This window comes from Eutrema salsugineum, unplaced genomic scaffold, assembly GCF_000478725.1.
Source record: "Eutrema salsugineum unplaced genomic scaffold, Eutsalg1_0 scaffold_6, whole genome shotgun sequence".
Taxonomy (NCBI): Eukaryota; Viridiplantae; Streptophyta; class Magnoliopsida; order Brassicales; family Brassicaceae; genus Eutrema; species Eutrema salsugineum.
In genome coordinates this window covers 13,227,020-13,240,770 of record NW_006256547.1, presented here as the reverse complement: position 1 = coordinate 13,240,770, position 13,751 = coordinate 13,227,020, and the positions used below count along the sequence as shown (strand labels likewise).

Genomic DNA, 13,751 nt, shown 5'->3' with positions numbered 1-13,751 from the left:
CTGTCCTGGGTTCTTGACTCAATTATCTCCAACTTTGCTGAAGACCCTGTAAGCTGAATCGGCCGGCAAGAGCTTCCGGTGATGCAATTTCGAAAATGTATCTGCACCCGGGATTTTTGGCCGAGAGACTTTACCGCGGTACGTGTTTTTGGCCAATAAAGCTACCCGCGGGAGGGATTTTGGCCAAGAATCTTCGGCCATCAATACAGCATTTTGCGGGGAAACCCAAAATTGCTCATTTTCACCATTTTTGATCATTTCAACTCCATTTCTTCATCTGAATCACACCGTCCACTCCAAATAGGCTCCAGAAGCACCTATTTAACACTCCAAACCATGCAAAACTCTCTTGGACCTAATGCAATCTCCTAAGTCCTAAAACAATGCCGAAAGACCTAAAATGAATGAGATAAGACATGATTTGGACTAAAATATGTACACTAAAAGATGTAATTTATGAATATATCAACTCCCCCACACTTATCCTTTGCTTGTCCTCAAGCAAAAAGAACTAATGAGAGAGAGAGGTTGAATGCATTGGGAGTTCATATTTCCTTTTTGAGAGAAGTGATCACAATGAGAATATAAGTTCATGCTCAATTATGCAATGCAAAGCCATACTTAGATATATATCAACTCAACAAGGAATCTCCACAAGTTCTTCTCTCTCTCAACTCTTTCACATTCATTAAGCTTTTATCAGGTGAATCTAATCATGCAATGTTTAAACAAGCTGGCTTGGCTAGGGAGAGGCTATGAGATTAAAATGATCTCATCAGTGTTCAAGCGGGTTTGATGCAGCAAAGGGATCTCTCTATGAATGATCAAACTTTGGCAGAATGCTAAAGGTAAAAAGCAACCTATGCATACAAGGGCAAAGACTCATCACACCCCACACTCTACTCAAAGCTTTCTCACTTGCTCACTCTCTCAAGAACCTCACTTTTCACACTTATTTTCCTTTCACTAGGGACTTACTTTTCATTTTCACTCTCAAGTCTTGGAGTTCAAACTTTACACAGCTCTTTTTCTTTTGCAACCTCTAGCCTCTTTTTCTTTCTTTTCAAAACATTTGAGCTCTTTGACTTCTTTTCTTTTCCTTTTACTTAGAGGCTAGACTCTTTCTTTTCAAGACACCAGAGCTCACTTTCTTTAACTCAAAACTCCAAGACTGATTTCTTTTTCTTTCATTCCCCTAGCTATTTCCACTTTCTCTTTTCCACTCATCTCACCTTTTTCCACTCACCAACAAGTCTTTTCCCCCACACTTCACAAAACCCATCAAAATATCCTAAAACATGAAAAATAAGAGAAAAGATTAAGAAGATTATATACAAGGATAAGCTTGGGGTGTCTCCCAAGAGCAATTTGTTTAAAGTCACTAAGTTTGACTTTGAAAAACCTGTTTTTAGTTGGGGTGAGGTTGAGCACTGATGCTTTTCAGCACTTCAATGGTCCTGAGCAAGAAAGCTGAGTTGGTTTGCTGCCTTTGGGAACCATTAGACCCTTGTCCATGAGATCCCATCTTGAGACCTTTGTCCACCAGCTCTTGAATACCATCTGGGTCTTTATCAAAGATGGCCTTTGTGAGACATGCCCTCACTTCAGCAAACAGACCTGGTTTCCCATTGCAATCCAGCTTATACTTCAGAGAACCATCATCATCAACCCAAGGAGTGAGATCAAAGTCTTGGGAAGAAAGAGCAGGTTCAATACTCTTGTCTTCTGATGCTGAGCCATCACTTTTGGTGTTAATCATCCTTAGATCATTAAGTGTAGGAGACCATGAGAGCAAGATATCTTTTTCTCTGATCAATGGCCCTCCATTCTCATACTTGTAACCAGAGTTGATGTGGGGTTCTTTCTCATTTTCCACAGCTGAAAGAGATTGGGATCCACCTAAAATCCCAGCACTTCCCACATACTTCATCTCAAGTACCTTAGGCGGTTCTATATCTTGGACAACTGATCCACAAAATTCAGCTAAAGGTGGTTGAACATGGTAAAAGGCATCCTTATCCACCTTTGTAAGCACCACTCTTTGAGTATCAAAGTCAATCATTGCACCAGTGGTGTTGAGAAATGCAGTTCCAAGAAATATGGGGAGCTCTTTGGTCTTCTTCATCTTCATGATGACAAAATCGGTGGGAATTACACATTCACCAAATTGAAGTGGATAGTCTTCTAAAAATCCATATGGTTTCTTGGAGTAGGAATCACCAAAGGTGATAGAAGAAGGGTAGGACGTTATAGACTTGACCTTTAGCTTCTCCGTCATGTCCTTAGACATTATGCTAACACTTGACCCTGAGTCACACAAAGCATTCTCAACCCTAAAGTTTCCAAGAGTGCAAGAGATAGTGAATTTCTCTGGATTGCCTAGCTTTGGGAGGGAGGTGGGCTTCATCTGAGTTGATTCAGAGGTGGAGGCACTATCTGTTGGCATTGCTTGATTAGTTGGCAGCTCCTTTGTTTCAAGAGACTCTGAATCATTCCCTTTCTGAACAGAAAAAACTGAACCGGCTGCCCCCACACTTTCTTCCTTAATGTCCTCATTGAGTTCATGTAGGAAGCCCATGAAGTCATCTATAATGGCGTCCTCATCCACATGGGTGTGTGCATTCTCATTACAAACTTGACCATAAAGGAGGTCTTCAATCTCTTGCACAGCAGCTGAATGGTCATCATTGGAGTAGATGGCATTGCAATAATCTTTTGAGTTTTGAAGAGCTTTACCAGGAAGAGAGACTTGTGGTTCAGAAGTGCAGATGCCCTTGTTCTTTTTAATAGCCATTATTTCAGCTCCTAGTGTCTCCAGGTCAGATACCATCTTTTGTTGTCCTATTAAGAGCTGGTGAAGAACAACATTAAAATCAGGACTTTGTTGAACAGGTGGTGGGGCAAAACCAGGAGGTGGTGGCCTTTGTTGTAGGCTGACTTGATTTGTGAAGCTATTCCCTTGATTCTGAACCGCTGGTTGCTGAAAACCCTGTTGACCTTGGGAGTTATCTTGGTACTGATTCTGTTGAAAAAAGCTTTGAGGAGTGTATATTTGGTCTTGGGGGTTGGCCACATTGTTGCTCCTATAGGACAAGTTCTGGTGTTTATTGAAGTTGTTGTAACCATTGAACTTGTAACCATTGTTGCTCACTCACATAGTTTATAGGCTTTTGAGTGGCAGCTAGGGCTTTGTCAAGCTTGATATTCAGCACTTTGATCTTCTCTTCCAGCCCTTGGTGTCTACCAGAATCTTCTCCTTTATAGCTTATATCATAATCTTCCCCATAAGTGTCTTGGCTCATGGCTAAGTTTTCAACAAGTTCCATAGCTGCATTGATTTCTTTTGCCAAGAAATTTCCATTTGATGCTGTGTCCAACTGAATCCTGATCTTAGGAACAGCTCCTCTATACAAAGTGCTAAGGTGAGAGGCTTCTGAAAAGCCATGATGTGGACACTTGTTTGTGTAGCTTCTAAACCTGTCCAAAGCTTCTCCAAAGGTTTCATTAGAATGTTGAGTGAAGCTGGAAATCTGGTTCCTTAGCTTTGCAGTCCTTGAGCTTGAGAAGAACTTGTATAGAAAGGCAATCTTGCATTGCTCCCATGTGTGGATGGATCCTCTTGGGAGGTTCTTTTCCCACTGATGTGCCTTATCTCCAAGGCTGAATGGGAACAATCTCAGTTTGAAGCTGTCTTCAGATACCCCATTGATCTTAGTGAGATCACAAACTCTGTCAAACTGATCCAGATGCTCCAAGGGATCCTCCATAGGTAAGCCATGGAACTTCTGATTCTGAACCATATTGATCAAAGAGGCCTTCACCTCAAAGTTTTTGTTTTGGACAGGAGGTGGCCTGATTCATGCTCCATATTGGTGTGCATAAGCTCGGTCATTCTCACCAACAAAGACTGGTGGAGGCTGATGACGTCTGGGTGGATTTGGGTGGGGCTGTGGTGGATTAACCTTAGGTCGGTCTTGGTTCTGGTTATCCTGAGCGTGTCCCTGATGGACCTGAGCCTGTTGAACTTGAATTCCAATCCCATTACCAGCTCTTTGACCGTGATCAGCTTCTTGAGCCTGATGCTCATTCCAAACTTGCTGATTCATTCCTAACCTCTCCAAGTGAACAGCTCTTTCTCTTTGTCTTCTGGCTTGGCTTCTTGTGATCATAAACCTGAAAACAAAGACAGAACTTGAAAGGTGATCAGTAAAACAAAAGAAACTTGATCTCAAAAACTATATCAGAAACTAATGCTAACAATCCCCACACAATATGGCAACGGCGCCAATTGATAACTTAGATTTTTAGGTCTTAGATAGGTTATCAATCCCCTTGTCAAAGTAGTATAAGGGGTTTCAATCCATATGTGTGGTAGTTAGGCACTAGTTTATGTGATAAGTTCTTAAGTCAAGTGATCAAAGACAGGTTTTTGATAACAAGTAACAAATGAAATCATAAACAAGAAACAAACAAGCAATGATAAGGAAGTAATTAAAGCAAGCTCAACAAGATGATGGTGATAATAAAGATGATAAAAGCTAAACCTCTAACTTTGCTGAAGACCCTGTAAGCTGAATCGGCCGGCAAGAGCTTCCGATGACGCGATTTTGGAAATGTAACTGCACCCGGGATTTTTGGCCGAGAGACTTGACCGCGGTACGTGTTTTTGGCCGAGAAAGCTACCCGCGGGAGGGATTTTGGCGGAGAATCTTCGGCCATCAGTACAGCATTTTGCCGAGAAACCCAAAATTGCTCCTTTTCACCATTTTTGATCATTTCAACTCCATTTCTTCATCTTAATCACATCCTCCACTCCAAATAGGCTCCAGAAGCACCTGTTTAACACTCCAAACCATGCAAAACTCTCTTGGACCTAATGCAATCTTCTAAGTCCTAAAACAATGCCTAAAGACCTAAAATGCATGAGATAAGACATGATTTGGACTAAAATATGTACACTAAAAGATGTGATTTATGAATATATCAATCAGATACCTGAGGGCTGCATGATCAGTATATACAATGACTTTTGATCCCACCAGGTAGCTTCTGAATTTATCAAAGGCAAAGACTATTGCCAACATTTCCTTCTCAGTGGTAGCATACTTCTCTTGGGCAGAGTCAAGTGTTCTACTGGCATAGTAGATGACATGAAGCTTCTTATCTTTCCTCTGGCCAAGTACAGCCCCAACTGCAAAATCAGATGCATCTGTCATAACCTCAAAAGGAAGAGACCAGTCTGGGGCTTGGACAATTGGTGCACTGACTAATGCATCCTTGATCATCTTGAAGGCCTCTTCACATTCAGCATCAAAGATGAAATCAATTTCTTTACACAACAGCCTTGTCAAGGGCCTGGCAATTCTTGAGAAGTCTTTGATAAATCTTCTGTAAAACCCTGCATGCCCAAGGAAACTCCTTATCCCTTTGACTGAAGTGGGGGTTTGCCGATTCACCATTACTTCCACTTTTGCTTTGTCAACCTCTATGCCCTTCTCAGATATCTTATGCCCAAGTACAATTCCTTCCTGCACCATGAAGTGGCATTTCTCCGAATTCAGCACCAAGTTATGCTGCTCACATCTCTCCAAGACCTGTGACAAATTAGAGAGACAATCCCAGAAGGAGGAGCCATAGACACTAAAATCATCCATGAACACCTCCAACTTCTCTTCAATTATGTCAGAGAATATATGCATCATGCCACGTTGAAATGTGGCAGGGCATTACAGAGACCAAAAGGCATTCGCCTGTATGCAAATGTGCCATACGGGCAAGTGAATGTTGTTTTCTCTTGATCACGGGGGTCTATGGAGATTTGAAAGAACCCCGAGTACCCTTCAAGAAAACAAAAGAAGGGGTGGTTTGCAAGCCTCTCTAACATCTGATCAATGAAAGGCAAAGGAAAATGATCCTTCCTAGAGGCTGCATTGAGCTTTCTATAGTCTATACACATTCTGTGTCCTGTGACAGTTCTAGTAGCTATCAGCTCATCCTTCTCGTTTTTAACCACTGTGATACCACCCTTCTTGGGCACAACATGAACAGGAGACACCCATCTTGAGTCAGAGATTGGGTAAATTATCCCTGCCTCAAGAAGCTTGAGTATATCCTTCTTAACCACCTCCTTAAGGTTTGGGTTAAGGCGTCGCTGATGCTCAATAGAGAACATAGATTGGTCCTCTAGGTGTATCCTGTGGGTGCAAATGTCAGGAGAGATCCCTCTAATATCAGCCAAAGAGTATCCTATGGCTCTCCTGAACTTTCTTATCTCACTAAGCAATGCACTCTCTTGATGCTCTAATAAGCTATCATTGATGATTACTGGATATGTGGAGTTTAAGCCCAAGAATGCATACCTGAGCCCTGTTGGTAGAGGCTTGAGCTCAACTGGGGGGTGCATCAGCATCATTCCAATCCTTGTCCAAGCTGCATTGGCTCATTTCTGCTCCTTTGATAGCCAAGACCTCAGAGCCACTTTGTTCCAGTTCCAAAAACCTTGTCTCAGGACTAACTTCTCTAGCATTGTCCAAATACAACTTATACCCCTCACTTTCTTCTGCTAAGAGCCCATTGTCTCCTTGTTCTTGAGTTAGAGTAGCTTGAAGAGGATCCTCAGTGTTCAGTTCCTCAAGCAACTCATCAGCCAACTGATCCATTGTCTCCACATAAAAGCATTGACCTTCAATGGTGGGTTTCTTCATCATCTCATTCACATCAAACTTGAGCTTCTCAGACCCAAGTTAAAGCTCTATGATCCCACCTCTCACGTCAATAATAGCTCTTGCAGTAGCCAAGAATGGCCTGCCCAAGATAAGAGGATCAACTGGTTCCTCATCCATTTCCAGCACAACAAAATCAGTTGGAACCTCAAAACCACCTATTTTGACACGTAGATCTTCCAACATACCAACAGGCAATCTAACTGATCTATCTGCAAGGATAAGAGAGATCCTTGCAGGTTTGAAGACTCTAAAGCCCAGCTTCTTTGCTATGGAGAATGGCATCAAGCTGACTGATGCTCCTAGATCAAAAAGACATCCAGAGAATAGAAGAGGTCCAATGGCACAAGGCAGTGTGAAACTCCCTAGATCAGTTAACTTTCTTGGAATGGACTTCTTCTGAATGATAGCACTGCATTCATGACTTAGTACCACCATGCCTTGAAGCTCTTTAGTCTTGTTCAGAATGGCATCCTTCAAGAACTTACCCATCTTTGGCATCATTAGGAATGCATCAATGAGAGGCATAGTGAGTGGTGTCTCATTGAGTGCCTTCTCAAATACAGCTCTTGCCTTATCAACAAGTTGCTTCTTAAATCTCCCTGGAAATGGGAGCTTGGGTTGGTATGGAAGTGGTGGCACATATGTCTTTTCTGGTTCAGGTTCCTTTGCTACCTCTTTACCCTTTTCTTTCTTTGATTTCTCAGCAACTTGATCATCTTTTAAGGCTGCCTACCCCTCAGTTTGATCATTGTCCTCAATGATCACATTGTTGTTCTCAATACCAGGTAACTCCTTTCCACTCCTCAGTTGGCCTTAGCATATTCCTTGGGGTTGGGTTATGGTTTCTAGGTAGGTGACCTTGGGTCCTTGAGCTTGAGGCCTTGTTTTGCTTCAGTTCCTTGATTTCCTGCTGCATGGCTGCATTTTGGCTTGCAAATATCTGTTGACCCTGCAGTAGTTGGTGCAGAATACCAACCATATCTGACCCCATCTGTGGCTGCTGCTGAACCATTGGTGGCTGAAACTGTTGTTGAACCGGCGCTTGCTGCTGGAACTGTGGTGGACCAAACCCTGGTGGTGCCTTTGGCTGCTGCTGTGAATTGAAACCAGTACCCTGAAATGGTTGCTGTTGCTGACCAAAACCCTGATTCTGAGCAAACTGATTCTTGGGTTGAAAAGACCCTTGAAAGTTGTTCTTGGGAACAAAGTTCTTTGGAGCTTGAGAATTGGGATAGACCTGGTCTTGTGGGTTAGCTACATTGGGGTTCCTGTAAGAGAGGTTCTGATTTGCATTGCCATACTGATATCTCTGGAACCTCTGATTCCCAATGTAGTTAAGCTCTTCCTGGGTTAGACCTTCTTCACTTATGTTCGCAAAGATTTGAGAAGGTTCCTCATACTCACCAACAAAATGCATTGGCTTCTGAGTTGTGAATTTCAACTTGTCCAATTCACTCCTCAACTCCTTAACTTCTCTACTGAGCCTCTGTTCTGAGCTTGAACCTTCAGATCTATTTGATCTGTCATAGTCTTCACCATAAGTGTCATTGATCATTGCCAAGTTCTCCACTAGCTCTAAAGCAGCATGAATCTCCTTACCCAGAAAGTACTCATTGGAAGCAGTATCCAGCTGGTTTCTAATCTTGGGAAGAGCTCCTCTATAAAGTGTGCTGAGAAGAGAAGCCTCACTAAACCCATGGTATGGGCATTGGTTTGTGTAGCTCCTGAATCTCTCATATGCTTCACCAAAACTCTCATTGCTGTTCTGAGTGAAGCTAGAGATTTGATTCCTTAGTTTAGCAGTTCTGGAGGTGGAGAAGAACTTAGATAGAAAGGCTTGCTTGCATTGCTCCCAGGTTTGAATGGAGCCTCTTGGAAGATTCTTCTCCCATTGGTGAGCTTTGTCACCAAGACTGAAGGGGAATAATCTTAGCTTGAAACTGTCTTCAGAAACTCCATTTATCTTTGTCAGGTCACACACTTTATCAAATTGATCCAAGTGTTCCAAGGGATCTTCCATTGCTAAGCCATGGAACTTGAGTTCTGGACCATATTCAACAAGGATGCCTTCACTTCAAAGTTTTTGAGCATTTGCCCTGTCATTCTCTCCAACATACACCTGTGGTTGCTCATATCTCCTTTGCTGGTGTTGGAAGGGCTGATGTTGGTGGTGCACCTGTTGTCTTTGCTGTGCATTGGCCTGATGCTCTGCTGATCAGCTGGAGCTTGTCCCTGGTGGACATAGGGTTGCTGTTGATGCACTTGTTCCTGATGAACATTACCCTGATGTAACCCTTGACCAACTCCATTACCAGCTCCATTACCCTGAGCCTGTTGCTCCTGAACCGGTTGTTCTATGTCCACCAGATGCTCTCTTTGGTCTTCCATATCAGCCTGATCAATCTGTCTGCCACGCCTGTCCCTTCTCCTCCTTGGTACCAAAAGTTTAATGTTGTCGTTTAAGGGGAAAGGTGGACCACAGCTTCTTGATCTGGACCTGGTGTTCATGCACATGAAATTCACAACCAGAACTTGAAAGAAATTAGAAAACACAAAAGAGAATGCTTGATCTCAAGAAATGACACAATCTCAATGCTATCACACTTTGGCAACGGCGCCAATTGATAACTTAGAGTTTTCAAGGCTCTAAATGAGGGGTTATCAATCCCTTTTGTCACTTTGCAGTACAAAGGGTATCAATCCATCATGTGTAGACACTTAGATACAGTATCAGTTCTTAATTCAAGCCAAATGAGTGAAGTTTTGATGATTAATGACAACTAAGAATGGAAAAGCAAGGATTAAAGCTAATGATCAACTTAAACAAGCAAATAAATGAGCTAAATGAGATGAGAATGTATGTATGATGATGAGAAAGGTCTTAGACATGATAGTGGATTAGGGTGCCTTCAGTGATAAACTAGTGAGCTAATGAACCATATGATCAAGTGATATGTCTATATTTTACATCATTTAGAGTGCATTTTAGAGTCCTCATCATATGTTTTCCCATGTAAATTGAGTCTTTAGGCATGAAAATAGGATTTAGGGCTTGCATTAGGTCCCAAAGAGTTTTGCATGTTTTGAAGCCTTTATAAGATGCTTTGGAAGTCATTTGGAGCTTAAGAATAGGAGCAGAGAAGAAAACGGTGAAAAAAGGGTCAAAAATGGTGAAAACCGCTTGGAGGAATTTCTCGGCCAAATCGCGTACTGGCCGGACAGAAACCTCGGTCAAAAAGTTTACCGATCGCTCATTACCGGCCAAAATCCTTACCGATCGACCAAAATCAGCCTGGGTAGAGTATCGGGTGCAAAATACCACGGGTTGAGTTTTTGGCCGAGGCGAGAGAGATTTACGACCAAAAAGCTTACCGCGGTACACAGCCCTCGGTCATTTTCCTTACCGCGGGAAGCTTTTATGGACCAAAATCTGTCCTTGTCCGCACATTTCAAAGATCAGCAATCCGGGGAACCTTCCGGTCCGAATCAGTTGGCGGGGCCTTCATAAAAGTTGGAGACAATCAAGCAAAGATCCCAGAACGATCGGAATCATCCAATTCGGACCAGTGGAGAGAAAGATACAGTTTCCGGAAGATGCAACAGCATTACGCGCATTCGAGAACCAAACGGCGGAGTCCAAAGATCACGGCGGACGGAGCCTTTCCGGACCAAATTAGCTTGCCTGGTCTTCATAAAAGTTTGAGATCTGTGTAAGAACTTCTCAGGACAGTTGGAATCGATTGGTTAGGAGCAGTGGTTTGAAAGATAAAGTCTCCGGAGTTCACATCGGTCCAAAAAGCCTGTTTTCCGGTGATTTCAATACGGTGCAAAGATGTGAAATCCAGGAAACCTTCCACTTCCCAAGCTCCGACGGTTTCTTCACCAAAGTTCGAGCCTATTGAGTCATCTTGACTATGGGACTGGTCTCAGAGCATTTGGAGTCGTGTGTTGAAAGCTACTGTTTCCGGAAGGCAATATGGTCGAAACGAGCCCAAATGAGTTGTGATACACGCTAAGTATTTTCTCAAGCCTCGGCATCAGAACCTCGACATTGCTCAAGCCAAGGATCATATCTTGGGAGTATTTTGAACTAGACCTCGGGCTGACGCCTCGGCACGTTGGAATCAAGGCATGCACACGTAAGAAATGAAGCTGGAAACAACTAAGTATTGGACGTACACCTCGGTGTAATGACCTCGGCGTGCATGCCGGACTCTGTTCTCCCGAACCCCTCGACCACCAAGCACCTCGGCATTTTATGCCGAGGTCCCTTATCACAAACCCAGAATCAAGAACGAGATGGCTCAAGAACACACACGTGAAGATGGATCAAAGACTAGGGTTCATGCATGTTCTTGGCGTGTTCTTCACGAGATCTTCATTTGGATCCAGACTCACGTGCACCCCTCGACATGAAGACCTCGGCTTCACTCTCCGACACACCGTGGCACTCACCCATCAACCCAAGAAAGCGGTTCAGTACCAGGTTTGTTCTGGGCTGACCCGCGACACTTTCCCTTTGCTATAAATACATTTTAGGACCAAAAACCTAATCATCTTATCTCTTATCTGTTTTTAGCTTTAAGAACTTACCTCTTTTGTGAAACTGGATTAATCTAATCCGATATCTCGTTTTTACGTCTGAATCTTGTTCTTTCTTTATTCTCCTTTTATTATCAGAATTAAACTCCTAATCATGACCAGCTACACGTCTTGCAAAGGACTTAGTGAGCTCGTTATGATCAGTGAGTAGTCATTTAAGCGACTTTAGATAAGTAGATTAGGGTGCTTTCAAGGTGGATTAATGGGTTTAGGTGTCTAGTCTTGCATGTTTCATTCCTTAACCGACGAGATCTCTAGGCTGGATCCAAGCATATCACTTGAGGTTCAGATCTGAGACATATCTCGCATCAAAAGTGTTTGTAGAAATGTCTGAACCACTCGGTTAAGGGTTTAAGACTCTTTCATCGCGAGAGTGATAGTTTGTTCTCTTAAATGACATATTTGAACTGAATTTTATTGCTGATTGATTCGTGATTCTCAAAAGATATTTTGGTATGAAGGAGGATCAGTTTAGATGTTTAATACTTTCATGAGAAGATTAACATGCCTTGAGTTCAAGGTTAAATGAAACCGCTTGATAAAATGATTCATTAGCCCATTAGTTTAGCTTGGAAGCACCCGAGTCGATTATCTTGTCTAAAGTCTCTTCCTTTATTGCATATTAATATCATCTGAATCACCTGTTTGTTGTTTGCATCTTGCTTAGTTTAAATCTCTGCTTTTTATTTACTTTTATAGGTTATTTTCCTGTTAATCATCGTCACCATACTTTTACCTTCTTGTCTTGACTTAAATGAAAAAATGACATAGATAGTGTCTCGTTTACAAGCTTGGATTGACACCCCTTTGTACAAGTTTAAAAACCTTAGTTATCAATTGGCACCGTTGCCAACTTGTAGGAGCATTAGTCTCTTGTTTGTTCTTAAGTTCAAGCTTTTCTTTCTTTTGTTTTACTAACTCCTTTCCAAGTTCTTGTTTTGTTTTCAGGTGCATGAATACCAGGTCTCGGAGCACAGGATCGCTTTTCCCATACGACGATAACATCGACAGATTAGAAAGGCAAACTCACGAGAGAGAACGACACTTTGACAGACTTGGAATGGCAGAACAATAGCGAATGGAGCAACAGGCTCAGGCAGCCGAGCACCAGGCTCAGGCTAATCAGGCGCAGGCAGGAAGAAACGAACAACAAGCCTATGTTAATCAGCAACAGGCTCAAAGAAACGAACGGCTTGCTCAGCAAAACCAACAACAAGCCCATCATGTTCATCCGCCACCGCCACAAGTGCAGAGACAACATCCTCCAATCTGTGTTGGAGACAATGACCGAGCTAATGCGCACCAATACCGAGCTGGGATTCAAGCTCCACCAGTTCAAAACAACAACTTTGAAGTTAAAGCATCCCTGCTCAATATGGTGCAAAACTCAAAGTTCCACGGACTGGCTGGAGAAGACCCTCTCGAGCATCTAGATCAATTTGATCGGGTTTGCGACTTAACCAAGATAAATGGCGTCTCCGAAGATAGCTTCAAGCTACGCTTGTTCCCTTTCAGCCTCGGTGATAAAGCACACCAGTGGGAAAAGAATATACCGAGGGGCTCTATACAAACCTGGGAGCAGTGTAAACTGGCGTTCTTATCAAAGTTCTTTTCCACATCACGCACGGCTAAGCTCAGGAATCAGATCTCAAGTTTCACGCAGCACAACAACGAGAGCTTTAGTGAGGCTTGGGAACGGTTTAGGAGCTATACTAACCAATGCCCACACCACGGCTTCTCAGAGGCATCCCTCTTGAGTACTTTATACCGAGGTGCACTCCCCAAGATCAGAAACCAACTCGATACAGCCTCAAATGGAAATTTTCTTGGGAAAGAGATCAATGCGGCAATGGAACTAGTCAAGAACCTAGCCATGTCTAATGACACGTATGGTGAAGACTTTGATAGAGCAAACCGTACAGAGGGATCTAGTGATGAACAGCGCATGAAAAAGGATATAAGAGAGCTTCAGAGCAAGCTTGACAAAGTTTTGATGGCGACTCAAAAGCCAATACACTTTGTAGGCGAGTTTGATGAGCAAGGGCCAAGTTTTGACAATGTTAATGAAGATGGTCTAACACAAGAGGAGCTGAATTACATAGGGAATCAGCAGCGGTATCAGCGGTTTAACAACTACAACGGTAACCCAAACCTCTCATACAGAAACCCAAATGTAGCTAACCCTCATGACCAAGTGTACCCTGCTCAACAACAACAACAAAGCTATGCTCAAAAGGCTCCTTTTCAGAATACCTTCCAGCCCAAGCAACAGTTCAGTGGGCAACAGCACGGCTACACTCAGCAGAATCAGGCGGCTCAGAGTAACAACTTCAACAACCAACCGCAGCAACACAAGTTTCCACCAGGGTTCCATCCGCAGCCGATGGGTAATCAACAACAGATTCAGGGAACGGGTCAGAATCA

At 42.9% G+C, this 13,751-nt stretch overlaps 3 non-coding genes across 3 annotated transcripts; 2 read left to right on the top strand and 1 right to left on the bottom strand.

Annotated features, from left to right (window-relative positions):
• Positions 1-3,438: 3,438 nt before the first annotated feature.
• Positions 3,439-3,545, top strand: LOC112083679. Its single transcript, XR_002897815.1, has one exon. It is a non-coding gene; the product is annotated as a small nucleolar RNA R71 (small nucleolar RNA).
• A 4,871-nt stretch (positions 3,546-8,416) lies between these two features.
• Positions 8,417-8,523, top strand: LOC112083589. Its single transcript, XR_002897725.1, has one exon. It is a non-coding gene; the product is annotated as a small nucleolar RNA R71 (small nucleolar RNA).
• A 4,434-nt stretch (positions 8,524-12,957) lies between these two features.
• Positions 12,958-13,064, bottom strand: LOC112083727. Its single transcript, XR_002897861.1, has one exon. It is a non-coding gene; the product is annotated as a small nucleolar RNA R71 (small nucleolar RNA).
• Between the last annotated feature and the right edge of the window lie 687 nt (positions 13,065-13,751).